Genomic DNA, 26,469 nt, shown 5'->3' on the forward strand with positions numbered 1-26,469 from the left:
TGCCAGAAGTAATCTTTTCAAGTTCATGCCAATACGTCGGCTCGTGAAGCGGGTTGCGTTTAGCTGTCACAAGTGCTCGTCAGAACACTAAGCTGAGAATTAGACGTCAGAAAGACATTAAACGAAGTTACAACAATATTCCACTCAAAACGTAATCGGGTATGATCGACGAAATGGACAAGAAACCCATTTTGAATAGCATAATAAATTGTGGTAATAAGAATGAAAGGTATCGGGCGTATCCTCACTTGCTAGATCAGTGTTCGAATCCCTCTACGACTTTTACATCTCTATTGTTAATTTATCAAACCGGTTTCAACGATAGCTACATTCCGACTTTCAACTGTCGCTGACTGTTTTTTACATTTAAAACATTTTACAATATTTTTGCGAATGAACTGATTTACTGTAAAAATGATGTGATATCACATTTAATTTTGTTACTTTGTTGTTTGATTCTTCACCAGTACACCAATAAATAAATTTATTTTGTAAGTATGAGTAACATCAGCTAAGAACATTGTTGGCAAGGATCAAGACAAGTTGAGTCACACTTCAATACAATATTTGAACTGTTGAACAATCTTCACACACTTTTACGCACTATTCCAAATATTCATAACAATAGTTCATCACATCACTAAAATCCATAATCTATCCAACCCTTCAGTGACAATACGAAAAAATTAGTTGAACCTTACGAACTTCTCACGAGACCGCGATCGAGCTCCACCTGGGAGCAGCTACCGTACCGGACCAATGTCACGCAAAATCTGCCGACCCAATGATCTGGTGAACTCCTGGATCGGCTGCACAAATATGCCGCCACCGAGTTCAAGACGACAGTAGAACTCTTAACAAGGCTTGACGCCATTATCTTATTAAAAGTGAAATATGACAGCGGTAGCGCGAGTAAACACAACTAGCATAAGCGACCATCCCGGGGCAAATAAAGACAGTCCACGCTCAGTCGTTTTATTCGGATCATCTCAGAACGTCCCCACGGGCACAGCTGATATGCGTTGAGTTATAATCATTTCCCGGTCTCTGGCTGGGAAGGTAGTCTCCATCGACTAAGACGACGACACACAGTGAACTATTCTGTGAAAATATGCTATCTAAAGCATATTTTTTATTAAATTAATTTGTTGGTATAATTTTAAACATTACATTCATTTCTATTATCTCTCTGGTAGAATAATCATAGATCTTGAGCTACTGAATCAGGATCTAGATTTATCATATGTTCTAAATGATACATTCTCATACCTCAATGTTCATGTAGTGCAAGTTCGAAAAAGCACCCCTACTGGCCAAGTTCTCAACTAAAATGATAATCCTAAACTCCTAAAAGTAGATCGTAGTGACTACTGAAACTTCACCGAAGATAGTAATGTGTTATAGATATATAATGCATACGATATATTCAACAACATCCCCAAATAAATTAAATCCTATGAGCCCCATGTCTCCTATAACGCCCTCCATCCATTTGTATTATAGAAGACCTGATTGCATTTAGCTTATTCGCACCATTTTATCAATGTTGTCAGCGTAAAAAAACATGAATGAGTTTCGTTTTTCCGAACGCAATGTGTAACACAAAATACATAGTTAAACATTGCTCAAGATTCGACTTAAATAACGTGCAGAGATTTGATATATTGATTATCGATTTCACATGAGCAGTGTTGCCAGCTACGACAAAATTACAGTTGAATTACAGTTGAAGCGTATTCCTATATTGCTAAGCATTCTCTTTTTCTATTCCGCTCAAGTTTTGTTATCTTAATCTTTTATTAATTCTTATTAAATGGGGCACTTTACGATGTTTAGAACAAATCGGGTGAACACCACTCGATTCCTAGTAATATTTCCTTACGATAGCATATTCTTTTTGGTGGGGCCCAGATAGCCGTAGCGGTAAACGCGCAGCTATTCAGCAAGACCAAGCTGAGGGTCGTGGGTTCGAATCCCACCGGTCGAGGATCTTTTCGGGTTGTAAATATTCTCGACTTCCCAGGGCATAGAGTATCTTCGTACCTGCCACACGATATACACATGCAAAAATGGTCATTGGCATAGTAAGCTCTCAGTTAATAACTGTGGAAGTGCTCATTAGAACACTAAGCTGAGAAGCAGGCTCTGTCCCAGTGGGGACGTAACGCCAGAAAGAAGAAAGAAGAAGAAGAAGCATATTTTTTCACAAGCCGTTTGATCGCGACTGAATTGCGTCCGATTTTGCCCACAAAATAGTACACTGTGCGACGCCTTGAGCGCGAACAGAGATGAATTTGCGTTTTTTTTACCCGGCACTATACACCGAGTTACTTTATTGTTGTACCAACAGCAAGTGCTGATACAATTTAACTCCAACGTGTGATAAGAACGCCGTTCAATAGTGTCTTACCGCATTCCACGAAAAGATGCGGTTCCATCCTAAGCATACGAATTTAATACTCGTGAACGCTCTTCATGGTCGAACGAGCATTTGGTAGAACATTATTCAATTGAGTTGATCAGTGAATGAAATTGTGCAAATTACTTAGAGCAACTGTCAGCAAATGTATCCATGATCTTGGATTATAAGCAGACTAAACCGCATACAAAAATTGTTTTGAATCAAATAGTTTTATAAAATGTCTGGCTATGTTTAAAGAACTCCTCCGTTAGCTATATGGTTATATCTGTTGGCGTTTGGTAATTATGTATCTTACTGTCACTTAGGCCTCACATTACATTATCTACTCACAATTTTTTGGCGTCGGTCCAATATGTAGATACGATCCTATAATAAATGGAATACCCACTTTAAATTATATTCAACGTAGCGACTTACTAATTGTAGTGCCAGTAGAACTACTTTATCAACTTGTTTGTCATTCCAGCCCAAAATAATATGTTCGGTGACATTTCTTATCTTCGCTTTCGTTGACAACTGGTCGATCGTTCAATGTTGCAACCATCAAACAGATCGTTCACAGTTGACTTCATGCTCTTGACTTCTCAAGGCGTTCCTGAAAGAATCTGTTAAGCAATTCCTGCAAAACTCCCTAAGCACACTCCCTAGAAGTTCTTGACTGAATTGTCGTCAACATTTCTACAAGATATTCCTTGATTAATTCCTTAAAAAGGATAATCCCAAGATTCAAGAAAAAAAAATAACTTTTGGAGAATTTCTAAAACAGTTTTTATCTGAAACACTAAAAATGTTTGCAGAATTGTTTAAGAAATTCTAGCACAATATTCAAAGGAGTTTCTGCACATTGAACCAATTTCCCAAGAATCTATCTTGAAAGCTTCTTGAGTAGTTTTACATTTAGCCCGGAAGTTTGTAGCTTCGGTAATATCGAGTGTGCGCAACATATCTTTCAATGAGCTGTCAGTTGCACTAATGATAAATCATTACTTTTTCTGTTATATTAGGCCAAAAATTCTCAATGCCTACTTTTTATATATGAAACTGACGTTTACGACAATCCAGAATTCATTGGTTCTTATTAGTTTTAATTCTACGAGGAATCCCAAGAAAAAAATAAAGGATTCACAGCACTTTGATGTTTTAACTCGTGAACGCCCAAGGTATCCCACAATTGTGCCGAAATTGTTATCAATAGTCCCGAAATTGTTATCAATAGTTACGTTCTCATAAAGTAAACACAGTGGGGAAAGAAATGGGATTGGCCACTTGGTTCCGGAGTTATTCCGGATTCAAATAGAGTATATTCGTTCCGGAAGTAATAGTTCACTTAGATTTTACAAGATTAGCGGTAAGAAAATTATTCATTGTGTACTTCCTATAAGTAAAAAGCTGCCAGAAGGTCGAATGACATTGGTTCTCATTGATTCTGGCTATTTCGAATACCCGGTCACCTGGCACCGGTTTCTGAATGTACCCAGAGAGGACATTTTCTGAAATTTAAAGAATACTGCCGTGCGACGGCTCTAACAGGGATGCCAAGTCAATTTTACAAAAATCTGGAAGATTTGGAAAATTTGTCTGGAAAAGTCTGGATTGCTTATATCGTATATGGAGAACCTTACAAATTATTTACAAAACCTTACAAATTCATTTAAAATTTTATCTGGATCTTCCAGATTTTTGTAAAATGGTGCTTCAAAAATCTGGAATATTCCAGACAAATCTGGAAGGTTGGCAACGCTGGGCTCTAAGTTCATGATTTTCTATCTGGAACATCAAAGATATAGTGCCAAAGATCAATATAAGGCTATGGCCACATCCGGATATCCAAGAATCGATTCCGGGAGGGCCTCCGTGGGACAGTGTTTTAATCCTACTTACTCATATAGTGCGACGGCTCAAAATTTATGAATTTCCATCATGAACATCATAGCTTTAATGCCATGCAGCATAAAAATCATAAATTTTGAGCCGTCGCACGATATAAGGGAGAAGAATTACAAAAATGTGCCACTGACGCCCTCCCGGAACCGATTCTTGGATATCAGGAAGTTCAGTTGTTATCGCTCTTCCTCTATGATTTCTTGTTCGATAATCACCTCCGAGCATGGCTCCGCATTCAACGACTGCAGCGTAGGAAACAGACTGCTTTTCCTTGTGCTTTGTTTTCTTCGGCTTCCGCTTCGGACAAGAGCTTTGTAGTGCCTTTCCTGATTGCACAAGAAACATTTTTCCTTGAGTCCGTCGTAAAAAAATCTCAACTTCCAGGTGCTGAGTTCCTAAGATGGCGGAATCTCTGCGGGGAAAGATCAAACACTCGGACGTAAGCCACTTTGTGACCCGCAGTTGACATATGCACGTCCAAAGCTTGCCCGTCAACGTAATAGAACTTCATCAGCTCCTCGCTCTGCCTTAAAGCGTCCTCCATGGCTTACCGTGAATTAATTTTCTCACACACGGGTCTTTGATCAGGACGTTTTAAACAATGGAAAGGTGGCCCCACGAGGAAATGAAATTGAACCGTGTTAGCATACGCTTCCATGATTGTTTCAAACGTTGATATCCAAACAGCACAAACCGCGCGTACAAAATCAGCACTCAACAAAAGGCACCTGCTTGTTTGTTTCTCCGACTGAGCGCTCACAGCCAGTGTTGGGAAACTCGTGCTCGCGAGTTAAAAAATACTCACTCTCATACTCGTTTGCGAGTAATACTCACGCTGTGAGTTACTCATTCCTTACTCTTACTCACGCGAGAGTATGACGTCATTACTCTCGGGTGAGTGAGTAAGTTACTCATTGTGAGTATGGTGAGTAACAAATTCCCGAATCAAAATTTAATTAAACTTCAGTATGTTTTGTACTAGGGGTTCATTCATTTATTTCATAACGCCGAAAAAGACCATTTTTGACACCCACCCACCCCTTCGTAACGCTTTTTGTATGAACATTCTACAAATTTTGTATGAGCCGTAACATCATGAGGGGGTGCCCTTCAGCGTTATGAAATTTGTGAATAAGCCCTAGGTGGAAGACTCTAAATATAAATAATTCATTATGTTAACAGCTGTTGTTGACTTCTGTATTGTGATAGGCATTTTTTTAGTATGGATTTTTCAACATTACTGAATTCAGAGTCAGTTTTTAAACATGGATCAACAAGTTATAATGGCGAAAGCTCTTTTGAGTTCAAATATTTCCCACACCAATTTCATTTTTTAACTGTTTTCAGATAGTTTTTAAGTGTGGTGACTTTTAAATATTTTTTGTTTGTAGTCTGTGTATTATAACCAATTATTAATAACCATCATTGGGGCTTAATAGCCTGTTGATGAAGAAGAAATAAATAAATAAATAAATTTGTATAGCGACATAAAACAAAATTGAAACTTTTCTGAATGTTTTTATTTTTTTGATATTAAAATTTTAATAGAAATATTAGTGAAAGCGGTATACATAAAGTTTGTTTACGATTGACATCTTGCCCATTTTATATGTTGCTATGGATTTAAAGATGCTTGACAGGTGTAGTGCTTGATTGGCTGCTAATTTTTGACGACTTTGACAATATGTGATACTTGGCTTCTTGTTAGTTTACTTTTCCTCTTGTATATTCTTTGTGTTGCCAGAAAACTGGTACGCATTATAAATAATTGAAAAAGAGAGCGAAAAAATCTAAGCACAGAAGGTGCTGATATTGCCGTACAAATCATTACTGGTAATGCTGTTCGGCGGACAAAATTGAGGCTGATTCGTTTTGGCACGAAATACAGATACGTATTGTCGTATGTCGTCTCTGTCTCATGTTTTTATTAGTGCGGTTGTGCTATGATCTTTTTATTGTATTATACTTGTACGTAATACCGTAATACCGCACGTTTATTCACACACTGAAAATAATCCACACATTCGATCCATATTCTTTTCATCGTGAATCTGTCGTGTCGATTGGCAAGGTGAATTAACGTGTAAAATCTATGATTCTGATCAAGATTGAATTTAGTTCGATAGCAAAGTCTTTTACACATGATTTGAACGTGTTTTACAATGGCGATATCCATCACTAGTAGACCTAGTTTACCTATCCTGACAAAGACTTTGGTACTTTGGCACAATAAGCCAAATTTGTTTAAATGCGAGTTTTCTACAGCTTTTAATAAAGAACTCAATATTGCGTAAAATTAACCCAAAATTGAGTACAGTAAACTCTCCCTAACTCGATATTGAAGGGACCATCGAGTTAGGGAGGTATCGAGTTACAGTACACAAAACCAGTGCAACTGCGATCCAATGGACCATCGAGTTAGCCATGAAAACCAACTTTTACTATGGTTCTCTAACTCGATATCGAGATACGAAATATCAAGTAAGGGAGAGTTAACTGTATTTTCTTTTCAAATTGAACTTAAGATAAACAATCTAGCGCAGACTTTGAAAATTTATTCAAAATAAAATAATTAGGCTCAACTATGGAATTGCTTAAAAAAAAACGTTGTATATGATTAGACCATTTTCGTATTTTTTCTTTATTGACTTATATGCTTCTGCCAATTTACTAAACAAACTTTCCTAATGAACTGATATCATTTAAAGCCTTCAACTATTGGAAAACAATGAAAAACTGGCGACACGCCATTCAACCCCATATACTCCCTTATTTTTTTGTACATGATTATGTTCGCTCGACCCCGTTTTCCTGACGTTGACGCTATGGTGAATTTAAGGTGAAGATAAATAGAAGCCAAACTTTGAATTTTCAAGAGCACAAATCTGGAGAAGCAAACATCCGTTTAAGCTGAAAACTTAATCGATTGGTTACTAGCTAGTAATGAGTTTTCAGCTCAAACGGGTGTTCATTTCTCCAGATTCGTGCTCTTGAAAAATTAAAGTTTGTCTTCGATTCATCTTCGCCTTAAAGCCCTCAGTACACTGTTTGTCAAGTGTGCAAATTTTTCCGCACGCATAAACCAACATGCAAACATCGGTCTCAACAATGACAAAACATCTGAAGTGTCAAGTGGATATTGAAGTGTTAGTTTATGCGTGTGGAAAAATTTGCACACTTGGCAAAGAGTGTACTGAGGGCTTAAGATCAGCTGACTGAGCTATTCGCTCTGACGGAGGTACGGTGCTGCCATCTGGAAAAAGTTTACTCTGTGCGTGAAGCGTCGAAAATTTTACCCGGCAAGGTATAGGAAGTGAAATTTCAAATGCTTATATAAAATTAACCACAATAGCTATTTAAAATCTTTTCAGTACATGTTGACAAACTTTTGATGGGCTACATTATAGACACATTATTTTGATTTTTATATTTTTCCCTCAATATTCTGCGGATTCTATAGCTTATCATAAATCTAACCCCGTACACTTGACTGAATTTAATTAAATTATGTTTTGAATTTTTTAAAAGCATTTGAAAATTGACTCCCTATGCTTTGCCATGTAAAGAAATCGGAGCTTCACGCATAGGGTCAACTGTGGTAATTGCTTCCGTCATCGCGAATGAGTCATAGCGCGTTGCAGAATTCGCTCTCATTTGAGTATGAAGTACGATCAAAGCAAGCAAAGACAAACATCCCATCTGTTGCGGTCCACGATCGTCATTGTATCGCAAGGTGTAACAAGTCTGATAGATGAAAGCAGCGAGCGAGAGCCCCAATGAGAGAGCGATGATAAAATCCATTTTTCTCGCTTGTTTACCGTTGGGGATAGGTGTTTTTCTTTACTGGTACGATAAACAATCCACGAACTTCCAATAGCAATAGTGTCCCCCAGGCTTGGAGCATGTTTAGAGGGGTTTTATCATGCACTACTAGGGCAAATGTACCATTAGTGGTGCACCTAAGGGAAAACTGCTAAAACACGGTGTTAAGATCATGAAATATATGATTTTAACGTATCATTCGATAGATCTCAAATCCTTCTATCATTCAAATGTATAAAAATCACGATTCATTTGAAATTTCCCTGCAAAAAGCCTTGCACCAATAATAGGAACACTGTTCCTTTAGTGGAGGTATATTTTAAGGAAGGTTCCTTTAGTGGCGCAAACCATTGATATCTTATGGGACCCTCCACTATGGGTACTGATGCACAACTATAGGTACAAAGGAGCAAAAAAATTAAGCAAAATAATTGTTTTAAATAGTTTTGCGGTTAAATTTCATGAATATTATTCGATTACTTGTATCATTTTCGCATCGTACATAATACAAAAATATCACATAATCATTTATTAGCGCGAAACATGCCAAAACACACTACCTCCACTATTGGAGCTACCTCCACTAAGGGAGCGTTTGCCCTATCCCCCCAATCTGATCAAAGTTGTAGCAGTACACGATAAATAGTCTCTCATAATGTGCAGCATGTTATGATAGTTACAGAGAGCGATACGTGAGAGATTCTCTCAATTTTCTCAGGATTCAATGACAGATGACTTTTTTTGTTTTTATTGACCATCATCGCAAAAATGTTTTGGACCGCAGATTACTTTTCCGATTTGGTGACCACCTGGAACCGGATCGAATTGAATGAGAAGGAATATCATCCATACGTAAACTGTATGCCAGAAAAGGTCAGTTGGAATAAATTATTTGTTCAAATATAACTACAATGATACTTTTTGATTCAGCTACGTTTCGAGACAAAAAATGAAAATTGGTGATTACTGCAGCGGTGGCAAAAAATCCAAACCACATTCCATCGTTCAATACTGCTGCAATCCAATCATCGCAACCGGCATCCCGATCTAGCGGATTCTGTGAAATAATTCGTCTATGTGACGGATGGTTAATCAGTGTTGAACGGATCAAGAAGCACCGAAACTTGAGCAGTAGCTTCACCAGTTCCGAACAGTGTCCGGCGGACATACATCCAGCGGCTGGTCACAGACACAAATAACCCGCTAAACGACCTGGTGAACTACGAAGAACGGCACCTTAAAATCCAATGGGATCGGTTGGTGGATGCGTTCGTGGCCGCCCTCAACGCATGTGCAGGAGAAGATTTGGTGGATTTGAAGAAGCTAGGAAAGCTCACGTGATCCTAAACAAACTGCCCGAGTCAAACTATCCCAGCATGCTAGCAGTCCTCAGTCAACTACATCAGAGCGTTGATGTTCGACAACTTTGTGAGCGGCCAATGAGGCCAGACGTAGAAGCAGCTGTGGAAGGAGATCGATCTGCAGATCTGCAGGCGCTGAAGGACCGAGATCGTACCATCCAGGCATTTAGAGGAAAATATTGTATACTTGAACGCTATCTGTAGCTTGGTACGTTGGTTTATGAGCAGGGTCACACGGTGACGTCGAACAAAAGCTTTGTGGAACAAATCAGCGTAGAGGTAGACGGGGCAAGATAAGCACCCTAAGAATAAAGGGTCAAACACAATGCAATGGCAAAACAGCAACACCGATTTGAATAACATGTCTTTGATCAATGTCGACTTGATCAGATTCAGCATGGATTTGACAAGAAGAGTGTAGATCAAGATGGGTGTTCCATTTTACCGTTCACATTGTGTTTGGGGTTTAAGTTTGATTTAAGTCTACTTAAACGTTATTATTTTGGTAAAATTAGTAATCGTCCTTATATTTGACATTAGGGTGGCGGTGCCATTAGTGGACTACCTAAGCTATAAAAAATCATAACAAAATAACGGAAAGGCTTAACAGAGATCTTTTGACGTCAACAGAAAGATTTCAACCTCTACTATATGGGAAAATATAAAAAGAGTGATAAAACTTATTTTTAAACATAAAATCGCTTGAGCCACTATTGGTACACGTGTTCCAGTAGTTGCGTTAGTGCTCCAGTAGTAGACGTTCGGGAATTATACAAAGAATTTTTAACAAAATGATAATTTTTTACATAGGCTTAATATTTTTTCCCTCGGGCTCTTCTTCATTTTTAAAGATCCACTTTAAAACTGCTTCCATCCGTTGATCCACTACTGGAACACGACGGCAACTACTGGAACAATGGAGCAAATTTTTTGCATAAACTTAATTATTTATATGGCTTTTTGATAAAATTAAAAGCAGAAATTTGGTAAATAGACTAAACTAGAGACCATCTATCCACCAAAAATAGCCCATGTCGTTTTTATCGAAAAATGTACGTTTTATTCCATAGTCCAATCTACTGGTACATTACAACCATTGGAACCGGCACCCTACATATTTCGCATTACGCATCGTAAACGATTGACGACGCTGGACTGTTCGCTTTGCTCGATAGTTCCTATCATAGGTACCTTTACTGTCATCGCTGTTGTAACACTTGCCATAACTTACGGGGCACTATTATCTTCCGGTTTGCATTCTTCGATAGATCGATCCGATTCGTCCTCTTTGTTGCAGCTGTCAACTTTCAGTGTTTCCGCTGATTCTAGTAATGCGTTGAATGGTTCGATCGTCATCTGCCGGCACACTGCTTGGGGGCCGGTTCTTCCGTTTCAGCCGTTGCTACATTGTCTTTTTTCGATAATATTGTGGGAAAAACAGCGGCTACTGCTGAGTTTTTTTTCCTTTGGTTCTAGGAGCTGAATCTGGTTCTATTTCAGAGTCCCGTCGACGATTGGCCAACGCTCGTTGCGGCTGCTTGGCGAGTACGAAATACTCTATATGAAAGCCACAGTCACAATTCACTGTAGGGCGGCTCGCAAGTGGATGATCAATCTGGAACATTGAATTGAGCCCCATCATTTTGCTGTCGATTTGCTGCATTCATTCTATGTTGGAAACCACTCATTTTATTGTCGATCACTTGATTTAGCTGGGGGTATAAAATTACCTTCTGAAGTGATATGATTAGAGAATATCTCAGGAAATTCTGAAGGCTACACGAAAAAAAAAATCTGTGGTAAAAATGACTAATTTAGCTGACTACGCACATTCTTGAAACTATCATGGAATTTCAGACCAATTTACTATGTTTTCGGTACATCCCATCACATTACTGGTACATTTGACAGAATTAATTTACAACAATCTGATTTCGACTACAGACATGGTAAAATTAAGCACAATTCTGGTATATATTTTTTGAATATAGTATTGTAATATTTATAATATTTTTGTGTACTCTAAAACATTGACATGTCATTCAAGTCGGTGTTATCGTTTTGCCGTTCTTGCCGTAATGCCGTTGCATTGTGTTTAACCCTTAAGAAGAAATGTGACAACGGTATATTCCTTCGTGGCACCGATGATTACATTATTCTTGCTTCAGTGATTATTTTACCTAATAAATAGATGCTGGGATAGCTTTGCTATGCGTGTTGTGAATTCTTGAGACATGACCCAAACTAGGGTCGTAGGCTTAAGCACCATAGAGATGATCATCTAATTTTCATCAAATTGAAAGCCTTCAAAAGCTAAAATTTGTGCAACGAAACCAACTACAAGCCAAAACGAAGTTACACAATATTGAGTACAATGCGCACAATACCAAGCTGAACCAACACATCACGTGTGTAATTTTAAAACATTCTGAAGAACTGTTCTTGGGTTGATTTTATCTTCTTTTTCACAAAGAAGCTTCGTAGTCCTAATCATCTCTGTTCGTGGTGAAATTGAATTACACTTATGGTATGCATCAGTTAAATGAAGTAAATTATTCCTAACTAGTATGTGCTTTAGAACACCAGTTTATGGACACAAACAGACAATGATATGTTCTTTAAAATTTAATCTTTTTGCTGTTTAATTTATTGGAATGTTTAGTGAGTAGAGATTATATGAGATGAATTCATAATCAAATGTAGGGTGCTCATATCACCCCATCGATGAAAAATCGACTCGTAAAATTACAAGTTTAATCATTCTTCATTCGTGAAATTTATAAGGTAACGGAAGTCATGCGGATTTAGTGTATTGATCTAAAATTAAAAATAGTTTTAAGAATTACATTCATCTTTTTATTTGAATAAGACCGCAACAAGAACAGTCTTACTTATTACTTATTATTGATATGAGCCATTCGCAAGCTTTAAGAACATTTACAATACTTCAAGTGAGTAAAATTACTCACGAGTGAGTTAGTGTTAGTCAAAAACTCACTCACGAGTATGAGTTGTACAGCTTGAACTCACGCCTGAGTATACTCACGCGAGAGTTCAAGCTGTACAACTCATACTCGCGAGTGAGTTTGCAGTTTTCGGTGAGTACTCACGAGTTTCCCAACGCTGCTCACAGCTTCTAGTACAGACTAGAGAATAAAGGCAACTGATGATGAAGCCCCTCTTGCGAACTGCTGGAGAACATTGAGAGCAGCCATCAACAATGCAGATGAGAGCAACGTCGGGTACGTGGGACGGAGTTGATGGAGCGATTGGTTCGACAAGGAATGTAGGCATATTCTGGAGGAGAAGAATGCAGCGCGGGCGGTCATGCTGCAGCAAGGGACCCGGCAGAACGTGGAACTTTATAAACGTAAACGGCAACAACAGACCCGCCGCTTTCGGATGAAAAAACGCTGCCTGGAGGAGACGGAGTGTGAGAAAATGAAAAAGCTGTGCCGGTCTCAAGAAACACGAAAGTTCTAACACAAGTTCAATGCATCCCGCAACGGCTTCGTGCCGCGAGCCGAGATGTGCAGGGATAAGAATAAGGGCATTTTGATGTACGAGCGTGAGTTGATCGAAAAATGGAAGCAGCATTTCGACGACCACCTGAATGGCGCTAAGAGCACAGGCAATGACGATCGAGACAACGGAGGATATGCCCTTGTCAGTACTGCGGGCGATGGAAACCAACCAGCCCTCACTCTGAGGGAGGTTAAGGATGCCATTCACCAGCTCAATAAAGCTGCTGGTGAGGATGGTATCGGAGCCGAACTCATTAAGATGGGCCCGGAGAGGCTGGCCTTTTTTCTGCACCCGCTGATAGGCACAATCTGGGAAACAGAACAGCTACCGGAGGAGTGGAATGAAGGCGTAATATGGCTCAAGTTAGATTGGGAGAACTTTCAAGCGATCACCATTCTAAATGCGGCCTACAAAGTATTATCCCAGATCCTCTTCCGTCGTCTGTCACCTGTAGTAAACGAGTTCGTGGGAATTTATCAAGCCGGCTTCGTTGACGGCCGATCGATAACGGACCAGATCTTTACTGTACGGCAAATCCTCCTTTTTATCGATTTCAAGGCGGCATACGATAGTATTGACCGTTAAGAGCTATGGAAGGTCATGTACGAGAACAGCTTTCCCGGGAAGCTCACGATTATCAGTCTCGACTGTGGAAGATGTGCGAAATTGTGTGAAGGTTTCAGGCGAAAACTTCAGTTCATTTGGATTCCGCCGGGAACTACGATAAGGTTATGGACTTTCGTGCCAGCTGTTCAATAATGCGATAGAAGGTGTTATGCGAAGAGCCGGACTTGACAGCCGGGGTACGATTTTAACGAGATCCAGTTAACTTGTTTGCTTCGTGCATGATATGGACATTGTCGGCCGCATATTTGAAAAGGTGGCTGACCTGTACACCTGCCTGAAACGCGAGGCAGCAAAAGTTGGACTGACGGAGAATTCGACCAAGACGAAGTACATGCTAGTTGGTGGGGCCGAGCGCGACAGGGCTTACCTAGGTAGCAGTGTTACGATAGACGGGGGCTTTGGCTGTGTGCAGGAAATCTGTGTAGCGGTGAAGGATGAACCACGAGCTCGCCCAACTCTACGGCGAACCCAGTATCCAGAAGGTGGCCAAAGCTGGCAGGATACGATGGGCAGGGCATGTTGCAAGAATGCCGGTCAGCAACCCTGCAAAGATGATGTTCGTTTCGGATCCGGTTGGTACAAGAAGGCGAGGAGCGCAGCGAGCTAGGTGGGCGGATCAAGTGCGTATCGATTTGGCGAGCGTGGGCCAGAACCGAGGATGGAGAGATGCGGCCACGAACCGAGTATTGTGGCGAGAAATTGTTGATTCAGTGTTATCTGTTAAGATGTTGACATAATAATGAAATTACATGGTTGCAGGTACATATAGAAGTAGGCCTAGTGGTGTTGGGGCTGAGGTAGTGTTCGTTGGGGATGTGTTTGAAGTTGTTGAAGAATTCATTTACCATGTTCAAAATTTGTGACATGTGACAACGACGTTTCCCGTGAAGTGAGAAGACGTGTTCCGACTGCGAAAAGGGGCCTAGCATAGTTCCCGCAACTTGTGAACGGGAACAAAATTCGTCCTAAAAACATTGATTCATCCGGTGGCTCTCTACGGCACGAAGCATGGACGTTGAAAGAGGCAGACCAGAAAGCCTTCGGTGTTTTCGAACGTAAAGTGCTGTGGTCAATTACTTGGTGGGTAACACTGCGGAACACGTTTTTGTCTTAAACATGAAAATATCGCTATTTACTCAATTGCTGAATCCATTGCCGTTTTCAAAAATATTACAGCACGTATAGTTTTTGAGATAGGGAGCCGGATCCTATTCTTGGCACTTTTGATTCACTTCGGCAGTGGGGTTTTTTGAAAGCTACAGAGCTCATATTTGGCCACAACATGCGTCGTACTAATGTGCTTCTTATTGCAAAGTTTCAGAAAATTTGGACGGGAAAAACCCCCCATGCCAAAGTGAATCATGGAAGTGCCCAAGTGGTTCTGCACCCTATTGGCAGTTGAAAATGCAAAATTTGACATGCATGCAAGTTTGCCAGCTTGTAAGGCAATTCTGGACAAACATTTGAAAAGGGCCCAAGAGATCTTGAGCCTTTTTCAGAAACGTTGCTGTTGGGCCCTTTTTAGCCCGCCCACGCAAACTAACCCCACTATCGGAAAGATTGGTATTAGCTCTTCCTGATAGTGGTATTGGTGAGCGTGATCGAGTTGAATTAGGCTTAACAGCGGCTTGCAAAGCCAATGTTTACCAATGTCGATGTGCCCTTTTGAAATGTTTGTCCAGAATTTATTTGCTTAATTTGCCACAGAATTCAAATTGTATGTGTATAACAATACTTATCAGCGAAGTTTATAATACTATCGATACTCAAAAGTAATTTTTTGTTGTTTTAAAAAAGTATTGTATTTCGCCATATAAGAGAAACAAAGATTTTTGTATGGAGACTGCAAGCAAGTTGAAAAAATCGGTTTAATCTAAATTTTAACGTGCAATTTCAACCAAATTATTTCTAAAATTAAAGTTAAAATCCTATTTCACAAGTTTGCTGGATCACAAAAAAGATACTTTAAATTTCATGTAAACATCAATTAAACCAGTGTTTCACACAACTTTGGCGACCTGTAGCTAAAAATTGTGACGTGCAGGGACATTTCTGAGAATGGCATCAGATTCAGCGGCCCCAAATCTACTAGAGACACATAATTTAATCCTTGAGACACGCAAAAATGTCATTTTTGTTACGCTGTGTAATTAGAAAATGGTGTGTGGCGCAAATGCATGAATCGCAGTTGTACCAAGTGTAGGTAATATTATGAAGCGTGTAACATACGGCAGACTTCAGTGGATTTGTCACTTAGTGTGAATGTCGGAAGAATGAGTTACAAAAATAATATTCAGCAGGGAACCAGGTAGAGGTAGGCGACTTCGTGGAAAACTACGAATATGCTGGCAGTGGTGGTGAAAAGGACCTGACAAACCTAAATGTTCAAGGCAACTGGAGAAGTATCGCCCAACACCGACGAAGATACAAGGTACAAGATAGGTTTCCTCTTTCACCAAATGTTTCTCAGTCTAATAAAATCATTCGAAATTCAACTCAACCTCGAAAATTTCAAATTAATTTGGTGCATTGATTGTCTTTGTCATAGAAGAAGCATCTATTTAGGAAGAAAATGTCAAAATAAATGCATCTGATTTGTGCCATATGGTGCAATTGACATGGCTTTTTATTTAAACGGGAAAATATTCCATTACGAAAAAGTTGAATTATAATTTACAATATTTAACTTAGAGCTAATGACTACTGTAAGATGCAAACCATAAGAATAAGCTTACCTTGCCTTAAAAGGTAACTGTGCTCTACTCTCTTATCGAGAGTAGACAAGAAATTGCATGAATAAGTGTTTATAATGTCGTTTAGTATTACGACCGATTATAAATCACTTTTGGAGTAAATATTTTTATCGGTCATTTCACAACCTTATCTTTATGAATGTACGTACGTTCATTGACGAATAACCATGAATATGGCTTACTTCCTCGTCATGGTTTTTACAATTAAATTGGCTAACTATGACATAGAATGAAAAACTTATTATTATTTTAATCTGAAACAGTTAGACGGTCTTAAATTTAGAATACCTGGAATATCATAACGGCCCATAACTCGAAAACTTATAAAAATCGTATAAATTTATGTCATATTTACTCTACACATTTAAGAAAGTTAAATGACATTTATTTAAGGCACCAATGACATACATTTTCATCACATTGTCTTAATTTTCTTCGGAACATGTTTGTTTAAGTGCAAATACTATCAAATTTACGATATAAAATTTGTTACTTCCAGTATTTCGCTAAACATAAGGTCTACGTCATGTGTATTATTCGTTTTTCTTAGTAAACCTCTATTCATTATTCAGTTTTCTACTCATATATGTTCGTTTTTGAACTAAGAACTGATTCTCAGTATTCTGATCACTTTGCGCTTATCTGCTTGGCTTCTTTAACCCAATCTTCTGGACTCAAGACTTTTCTTATAACGTTATCTTCTTGTTCTTTAATCACAAAATTAAATTATTTCCTGTTTTTATACTTTTCATCGATTTGTCTGTTTCCTTGTGTATTGTTTTTGGTGTTCCAATCTGTCATAACTGTCATTCACTTTTTTATCAAATTTCGTTCCGCAGTTCCCAGAATTCATCTTGCGTTCAGAACCGCTGCTGTTACGTAATGGATGAGCCATGCCAATCACACTGTAATGGCAAAATCGCTCCATCATACACCGCATTTCACAACCGGAAAAATACCATCTCACGCAGAAACGCAAACGATTGGCACGGATTTTGTTTATTGAAAAATCCCATCCTATGGCAAATATGCAACGGGGAAAAATCTTTCATAAAAACATGCCCGCTTCGGTCACGACGCACCAAAAAAAAAACAAACAACGGTGTGAGCGTTGCGTTGCGTGCATACCTCAGCTTCCGAAAAAGTTCCACGTTCGACGGTCAGTCGTCAGATGAGGGAGAATATTCACTTTATCGGTTAAACCCCTTTTTGTGGGCATTCCGGCTTCCAGTCGCCTCCGCTATAAACCTGCTTTACTTTCAAACGGTTTTCAGGCTAGTGGTTCTGTTTGATCCAAAACCGAAAAGCTGATGAAAAATCGTCCAAAGTTTGTTTGCGGAAAAATATGTTTGTCTAAATTAAAAACACAAATATCGACGCCGAAGCTTTTGCCACTGACGACGCAGGACTGGCTGCCGGTTTCGTATAGTCACAGATGCCTACCGCAGATTCATTACGTATTGAGCCACTGTGTCAGTTGCGTCGCACACTGGGGCAGATTACTGTTTTCGATGCCTAAAACCTCTTGTATTTAGATATGCATTCTTGAGGTTCGATGTCTTCGAAAAATCATTTTGGAGTAATCACTTTTTGAAGCTTAATAATAACGCAGTAAATTAATAACATAAACTTGCAAAATTTTCAGGTTGAACAATACTTCTAGTAATTATCCATTCCTACCGCTCCAACGACAAGCATTATTCCGAAGGAAGTTCCCCTATTTAGCAAATGCAATCCCGCCTGCGTCGTCAAGATCTCAAAATCGTCCGAATTTTCCCAGACACCACTCTGAGAACGGCAAAGACACATCATCTTTATCAATCCACTCAAAAAACTCGTCATCTGAGAACTGTGATTTCCGTTTCCCTACACCAACTCTTCTCGATCCCACCAAGTTCTGCCTCCAGTGGAATATTAATGGTTTTTACCACAATCTGAGCAAACTAGAGCTTTTGACACACGACAGTTTCCCTTGGGTTATTGCTCTGCAGGAGGTGAATCGTACGTCAACTACCGCTATGAACCGCTCCCTCAGCGGAAAATACAGATGGACAATGAAGAAAAGCAGGAATGTGCGGCTCACCGTAGCCCTCGGCGTCTTGCTGAGTGTCCCTTTCGAAATTATAGAAATCGACAGTGACTTACCCATTGTAGCTGTTCGATTAGTTGGCAGCTTTAGGCTAACGTTCATTAACTGCTATCTTCCTTGCGGCTCCCTCTCTGGAATCAAAGAGAAAATCTTAAACATAATCAGGAGTACTCCAGAGCCCCGACTGCTCCTTGGAGATTTCAATGCGCACCATCAAATCTGGGGTGGCGATAGGACAGATCCACGTAGAACAGCTATCGTTAACGCCCTAGAAGATTCGGACATGGTATCCTTAAATGACGGTTCACCCACCTTCTACAACGGCCGTGTTGCTTCGTCCATAGATTTATCAATGGCAAGTCGCTCCATAGCTTACAAGTTCCTATGGCAAGTTTGCGCCGACTTGCATGGTAGTGATAATTATCCGATTCAGATTTCTGCAGCGGTCACGTCCCCGCCATCATCTTCTCGAACTAGAAGAACCTGCTTCTTTAACCAGCTTTTCCAATGTTATTACAAAGGCAGCTGCCTCAGCCATCCCCAAAAGCAGCAGCAGACCAGGAAGGAAAGCTCTTCGCTGGTGGTCTGATGAGACCCGCTCCATTGTCAAAGCACGCCGGAAAGCCCAAAGAGCACTTAAAAGGCTTTCCATCGACCATCCGGAGAAAGAAGATAAACTCAGGATTTACCGAGCCGTCAGCATAAAATGTCGTTCCACCATAAGAACAGCCAAGCGGTTATTATGGGAAGAATTTCTTGATTCCATGAATTCCTCCCAAACCTCGGCAGATTTATGGGGGAACATTAATGCCCTAAGTGGTAAAAGGAAAATCATGCCGATTTCCCTGGACATCCAAGGGTCAACGATCACCGAGCCTTCTGCGGTTGTCAAAGCCCTAAGGATAATCTGCTCAACCAAGGTCCAGGAGTGTGGGGTTGGGGACCATTTACTACATGCAAGCCCACTAAACCACTAAACCATTTCCATTGCCGCCAAACCCTTCGTCTCTCCGGGACCACCAAGAAAGCATTGCTTCGGAGAGGGGCTATTGCACATCGTAACCTCCAGGTTAGCTGCGTAGCCATGCAGCAACGAACATCGATGACACGCTTAGAGGGGTCCACCAAGGTAGCATGCTGGCGCATTGCCAGCTTCCCGGGTGGTCCTTACCTCCCATTGTCCGCTGAAGGCAGGCAGGGTCGACCACAACGCCCGCGCCCAGCTGCACCGCAGGTATCAAGAACTGATACTGCGGGCTTCGCAATTTGACCTACTGAAGGCTCGGGCCCTATCAGCTAGCACCAGCTGGGATTGCTGACGAAGGGGCCTCCACCTGCCCCGAACAACCAGAGGCTCGTATCCGACCCAGTAGGCCGGCGCCACGACAGCAACGCTACCAGGATGTTCTCCCCGCGGCCACTTAATCGCTGTAAGGGTCGATTTCGACTGTAGGGCACCGGTATGACCTACGTAGCCGACTGCGAACCCTTGGACCACCTGTTGTTTAGCGTCTGCACTAGCCACTCCTCGAGTCCACTTGCCACCTCCTTTGTAGTTCCAAGACGATGTGGGTGATAGCCGATGAAACGGCATTCCAGCCAAACTCGTCTGCACACTTCCTCTGAAACAGATTGTCCGGAGCCATGTCCCGACCGCATGTGACAAACATGCGGTCACGCATTGTGCGGAAACGCGGGCACACGAACAAAACGTGTTCCGCCGTTTCTTCTAAACCTGCACAAACTGGACATTCGGGAGAACCCGCAAGACCGAAACGGTGTAGAAACTGTCTACAGCAACCATGGCCCGAAAGGACCTGTGTCAGGTGGAATGTTAGTTCCCCATGGCGCCTATTGACCCAGATATCTAACCTCGGAATCAACCTGTGAGTCCACACTCCCTTGGTGGAACTGTCCCACGCACGCTGCCATTTGAACATAGAGGCCAGTCTGGCAGTCCTGCGTATGCCTCTTGTGCCGCGCCTTTCGAAGCACTCTATGTCTTCCATGATAAGGATACCAATAGGCATCATACCGGTGATGACACAAAGTGCATCGTGTGACACGGTACGGTACGCGCTCGCAACCCTCAGGCACATTAGCCTATACGTACTCTCTAGCTTGCTACGGTAGCTATCGGTACTCTAGCTTCAGTTGACAGCTGCCCTTCGTGCGCGACAGACGTTTTCATTCGTATCTCGAGCTTCTCGCAAAATCTGTGTCGAAATACAAGATGTCTTCTTATCGGAAGAACACTCTTGTAGTGGACTTCGGTGTTTTGCCGAAGCGTCCTCCAACGGACCAGGTGGAGGAATTCCTCAGGGATATCGTTAAATTCGATATGGCCGACGTCAGGAGCATCCAACTGCACACTTTAAGAAACTGTGTGTACATCGAAATGTACAACGCAGGTGTACCCCTTCGCCTAGCGAAACTACATCATCTACGATACACGATCGGGTATAACGGAGTGAAATACTTCATCCCAATATACGTGGATGGCCCAACAACTACCATCCGGATCCACGATCTATCACTACAGATGCCAAACTCAACGATATCCGACTACCTGCGACAGTACGGCAAAGTCATCTCCATAAGCAAAGAAGTGTGGAGAAATTACTTTTCGGGAACGCCGAACGGAGTGAGATTGGTACGTATGCGAATGGAGAAGCCGGTGCCGACTTACATCACAATCGACAACCAACCCTCGCTCGTTACCTACCTACCTACATCATCAGAGAAAGGAGATGAGCCAAAACAACGAAAACCCAACTCTGTTACAAATGCTATCGATCAAGCGAACAACGATGATAGCCAACCGATACAGCAGCATCAAATAGACGTGGACGATGGCGATGAAGATGACGATGACGACGCACGCACACCGTGCGACAACGACGACGACGACGATAATAATGCGGTAGATGACGATTTGCAAACCACCAAGAAGCGGCGGCTGTCAACCAGAACGTCAAGCGATGAAAACGATGTAGATCGAGCGTACGATAAGGGTCAAGGAACTAGAACAGAAAAAGAATTGAAAGAGCCATGCGAATCCCCCGATTTGGACTGGAGGATTACCCGATTCAGAAAATGTAAGAAGTTGAATTAAATTGAATTCTTTGTAAAATTAGGTAGGATAATTAATAATTGAATTTGTCGATAGAATAAGTAATTAATCAAAATGAATAATATTGTTAGTCTTAATCCAATCGGACACGAATGCACCACACTGCTGTAAAGTGTCGATAATAAACAAATCAAATCAATCAACAATCTAGCTTGCTTTGGTAGCTATCGGTACTTAAAGCCGTGTCACCATACTTCAGTATGGACGAGGCGACACTGGCCTGAAGCTTACGCTTACTGGTGTACACCGCAGAGCTATTGGACATCATCCGGGACAGTGCCACAATAGCTGTGGAGGCTCTCTTGTAGGCATAATTAACGTGGCTACCGAAGGTAAGCTTATCGTCGATCTTCACCCTCAAGTGTTTGACGGAGCGCTTCGAAGTGATCGTGCAGTCGCCTACACTGATCACCGCTTGCTGCACCGACTTTCGGTTGTTGACAACAACCGCCTCAGTTTTGTGGTGAGCCAATTCCAGTTTCCTGGAGCTCATTCACTCCTCCACAGTTGCGATCGAGTGGGCTGCAGTCAATTCCACTTCTTCGATCGATTCACCGTAGCCCTCCAGCGTAATATCGTCGGCAAAGCCAACGATGACCACACCCGCCGGGAATTTTAATCTCAACACCCCGTCGTACATGAAATTCCATAACACCGGACCCAGGATGGAACCTTGCGGGACTCTTGAGGTTATGTGAAAGCACTTTCGACCCCCCTCTGTGTCATAGATTAGTATCCGATTCTGGAAGTAACTTCCGAGAATCTTGTACAGGTACTCGGGTATCCCCAGACGCAGGAGCGCATCAGCAATAGCCCCCCAACTAGCACTATTGAAGGCGTTCCTTACATCCAGAGTCACTACTGCGTAGTAGCGAATCCCCCTCCTCTTACGTTGGAGTGCTATCTCAGCGGTTTTCTTAACCGTCAGAATAGCGTCTACGGTGGACCTCCCTTTCCGGAAGCCCTGAGAAATTGCATTAGTAGTCTAGTCAGCATCGATGCATACGATCCAGTTTTCCGCCAAAGAATCACGAACAACCAATCTAGTTTATTCAATTTCGTGATTCCGGAGAACTATGGCACCTCTCAGTTGAATTGCTCTTCTCCATGCGAGACCTCAACTTTGCCCTCGGGTTTGGTACTGGTAAATCCGGCGGCCCCGGCGGTATTGGCTACCCCCTCATAAAAAACCTTCCTCTCGGAGGTAAAGCGAAACTGTTAGAGCTAATCAAAAGTATGTGGCACAATCGCTCATTCCCGGACGAATGGAGAGAAAGTCTCGTCATCCCTTTTCCAAAACCAACGTGGCCTCTCAAGACACATCAAAATATCGTCCCATATCTCTAACGTGTTGCTTCTCAAAGGTGGTCGAGAGGTTAACCGACGATTTAAAGAGCAGCTCGAAGCGGATGGTCGCCTCGGGCATCGACAGCTTGTCTTCAGGCCGGGATACGGCACTGACTCTTACTTCGTCTCCCTTGGAGACCTCCTTCATGTTGCGCAGACAAAAGGACAGCAAGCAGACCTCGTTTCACTGGGCATTTCCAAGGCGTTCAATAGAACATGGACGCCTTTGGTACTAAAACAACTTACGGAATGGGGTTTCTTCGGGAACCTGATCGGCTTCCTTAAGAACTTTCTTCTGCATCGATTTGTTTGGGTTGCAGTAGGGAACCACAGCCTACGCCGAGGAAACTGGGGACCCACAAGGTTCGGTCATCGCGGTTACGCTGTTCCTGATAGCGATGAACGGAGTGTTAGAAAACTTGCCGCCAAACATTTACATATTTGTATATGCTGACGACATATTGCTGGTAGCCATTGGTCATACTCATATGCGCACTAAAGTCAAAGCGCAAGCCACAGTAACGGCAGTACACAAATGGGCTTCTTCTGTTGGTTTTTCCCTCTCCGCAGCTAAAAGCGTCCGCGGTCATGTTTGTAACTCGCGACACAAACTAGTGAGTGCCGGAATCAAAATTGACGGGCCCCCCATTCCAAACAGGAAAGCTGTCAGGACTTTAGGAATTTTGATTGACCATAACCTACAGTTTAAGGAGCATTTCAATGCTGTCAAAACGAACTGTCGTTCCCGTCTGAAAACCATTAATGCGATATACAAGCCGCATACATCCAACAATCGATCCATGCGTTTCAGGGTAGCACAAGCTATCGTAGATAGCAGGCTACATTACGGCCTCGAGATCACCTGTTTGAGTCAACAAAATCTGCTTGAAATCCTCTCACCGATTTTCAACGGGTACGTCCGCACTATCTCCGGTTTACTTCCATCAACCCCCGCCGACGCAGCCTGTGCATAAGCTGGTATCCTCCCATTCCGCCATCGAGTGTACGCTTCAAAAACAGCTGGAAACGATAGGGTCGCTCTTTTTGATCAAGCAGATCGTATCCTCCGTGAAATTGCCAATTCCAGTCTTCCCCCTGTGGCTAGAGTACACTTGCATGGAGCGAGCAGTTGGCAGCTTCCCCATCCAATCATAGATGAGCAGATAAAAAAACCGTAGTGGCGATGACTCTACGGTGCTTAGAGCGTCCGTACTGGAACTTCTGCGCACTAAACACCCGGAACACATACACCGTTACACAGACGGCTCTCTTTCGCAGCGTGGAGTAGGTATCAGCATCTCTGGCGCTGATCTGACACTCTGTCAAAGCCTTCCAACTGAGTGTTCGGTTTTCTCTGCCGAAGCAGCGGCCATCTTTTATGCACCCATCTCACCAGCTTGTCCTCCAATTCTCATCATCACCGATTCCGCAAACGTCCTATCAGCCTTGCAGTCAGAACTGCCGTCCCACCCGTGGATACTCCAGAGAACGCTGAATCGCTAAATCCGTCAGATACCTTTGGGCCTACGAGTGGCACCAAAATACTTCGGCTCAGCTTCGGAAGGTAAAAAGAGATACTTCTTGTTGGGAAGAGCTCTCCTCGCTCCGCGACTAGAAAATAATTTCGCGCCTTAGGACCGGACATACCCATTTTGTTTATAACTCTGATGGCAGATCCCTCCGTCAAGAGTGTGAACAATGCGGTGTACACAACTCAGCAGAACATGTAATCTGCTACTGCCCTCTGTACGGACACCACAGAAACACTAATAACATTCCCGGAAGCATCCGCGATGCCCTCGCAAATGGCCCCGCATCATTGGCGGCCCTAATTTGCTTCCTTAAGGAAGCCAGAATCTACAGCCACCACTCCACACGTGGCGACTCTACAACCTGATCCCAACTCAATCCACGTCAGAAAATACTTAGGATTAGACGAGCGGTGGGCTCCCTGAAGACCTCTCCTTCGGGGTAAATCCCATCCAACTAACGTAACTCCTAACGCAACCGCACCATCATTTCAATGAACCTGCAAGAATATTCACACCGCCGCGACCGGTGGGCTTCCCGAAAGATTCCGTTTTCGGGGATAAGACCCATCCAACAAAAAAGTCATCAATCGCAACCACGCCAACGAACCTTTCTCTTTTTCTGGGCTGTAGAAAACGTTGGCCCACCAAAGGCGCACGTACCCCTTTTTAAAGTTGCGTTTATCGTCTTACGTTAAAAACCCACAATGGTGAGACCCCATGGTTGGGCTCAAAGGCTATCCCCTCTGACCATCCGTCTTTACTCATTTTTCGTGGGATGTCCATCTGGCATTCCCAGTCAGGTGAAGAACTAGTCATACGTCAATGTGTAAAATTCACCTTAATAAAGAAACAAAAAAAAAATAAATCCAATGTGACTGAAAATATTTGTGATGCAAACAATGTTAAGTTCAATGTGACGGAAAATTTTGTAACTTAGATTTACGTCATATTATATTTTACATCATTTGAGCGCTTTTTAATTTAGTTTTGTGGAAAAATATGAAAACTATGAAATCTTTTACATATATATTAATATTACTTGTGCAATTTAACACATGTGCGAGCCAAGACAACCAGAAGGCATCTTACACTTTACGAATAATGTCGTTTATTTATACAAATGGCGTCACATCCACACTACATGGTAGTATCGCTTGATCCGTGAGTTTTCTCGCATAAAACGACATTTTATGAGTTCATAGGGGCCTTCCTTAGCCGAGTGGTTAGAGTCCGCGGCTACAAAACAAAGCCATGCTGAAGGTGTCTGGGTTTGAATGCCGGTCGGTCCAGGACCTTTTAGTAATGGAAATTTCCTTGACTTCCCTGGGCATCATCGTACCTGCCACACGATATACGAATGCGAAAATGGCAACTTTGGCAAAGAAAGCCCTCTGTTAATAACTGTGGAAGTACTCATAAGAACACTACAATAAGAAGAAGATGAGTTCATGTGTGCATTCCGTTTCGTCCCATATACTTATATAAAGCTGTCAAATCGAAATTATAAACTTTGTTATAATAAATTAAGTCGCATTAGTATAGATTAGTTCGCAATAAAATTTACACACTCGCTTTGCATGCTATTTTTGATCATATAAAATATGCACATATATCGCCTCCACTTTTGTACGTATAAGGCTTTTTCGCGACTTTTATGCGTGAAACTTTGCACATATAAGCATCGCATAACACAAAAGGCGATTTCGTTATATGTACATTTTGGTTGTCTGGGAGGGAGCTTAAATTTGAAAAAAAAACGAGCTGTGAATCAATGCTACTTAGATAAATAACTCCTGACCTTGATGCCAGTTATAATTTAGCTAGATCAAAGTCGAATGAAGCAAAATGTAGAAAGAATTAGTCCAAAACACTAGGCCCAAGACACCAAATCTCTAGATTGCAGATCCAGAGTACTCCGGTAGGGTTATGGTCGTCGAAAACTACGATCTGTCCCAGTGTGCGTCGGCTAGTTGG

The 26,469-nt window shown here is 41.8% G+C and overlaps 1 protein-coding gene and 1 long non-coding RNA gene across 3 annotated transcripts in view; one reads left to right on the forward strand and one right to left on the reverse strand.

Annotated features, from left to right (window-relative positions):
* The window catches only part of LOC5577500 (solute carrier family 22 member 21), a 54,339-nt gene extending 53,424 nt beyond the window's left edge, over nt 1-915 (reverse strand). For both annotated transcript variants that reach the window (XM_001656469.2, XM_021855858.1), the window contains exon 1: nt 702-915. The gene's annotated coding sequence lies outside the window, so the exon portion shown is untranslated. The remainder of the gene's footprint in view (nt 1-701) is intronic.
* Nucleotides 916-8,893: 7,978 nt separating this feature from the next.
* LOC110674580 lies at nt 8,894-10,606 on the forward strand. Its single transcript, XR_002499005.1, has 2 exons — nt 8,894-9,001; nt 9,059-10,606. It is a non-coding gene; the product is annotated as an uncharacterized LOC110674580 (long non-coding RNA).
* Nucleotides 10,607-26,469: the final 15,863 nt, after the last annotated feature.

The sequence above is a fragment of the Aedes aegypti genome, chromosome 1 (assembly GCF_002204515.2).
Source record: "Aedes aegypti strain LVP_AGWG chromosome 1, AaegL5.0 Primary Assembly, whole genome shotgun sequence".
NCBI classification, from domain to species: domain Eukaryota; kingdom Metazoa; phylum Arthropoda; class Insecta; order Diptera; family Culicidae; genus Aedes; species Aedes aegypti.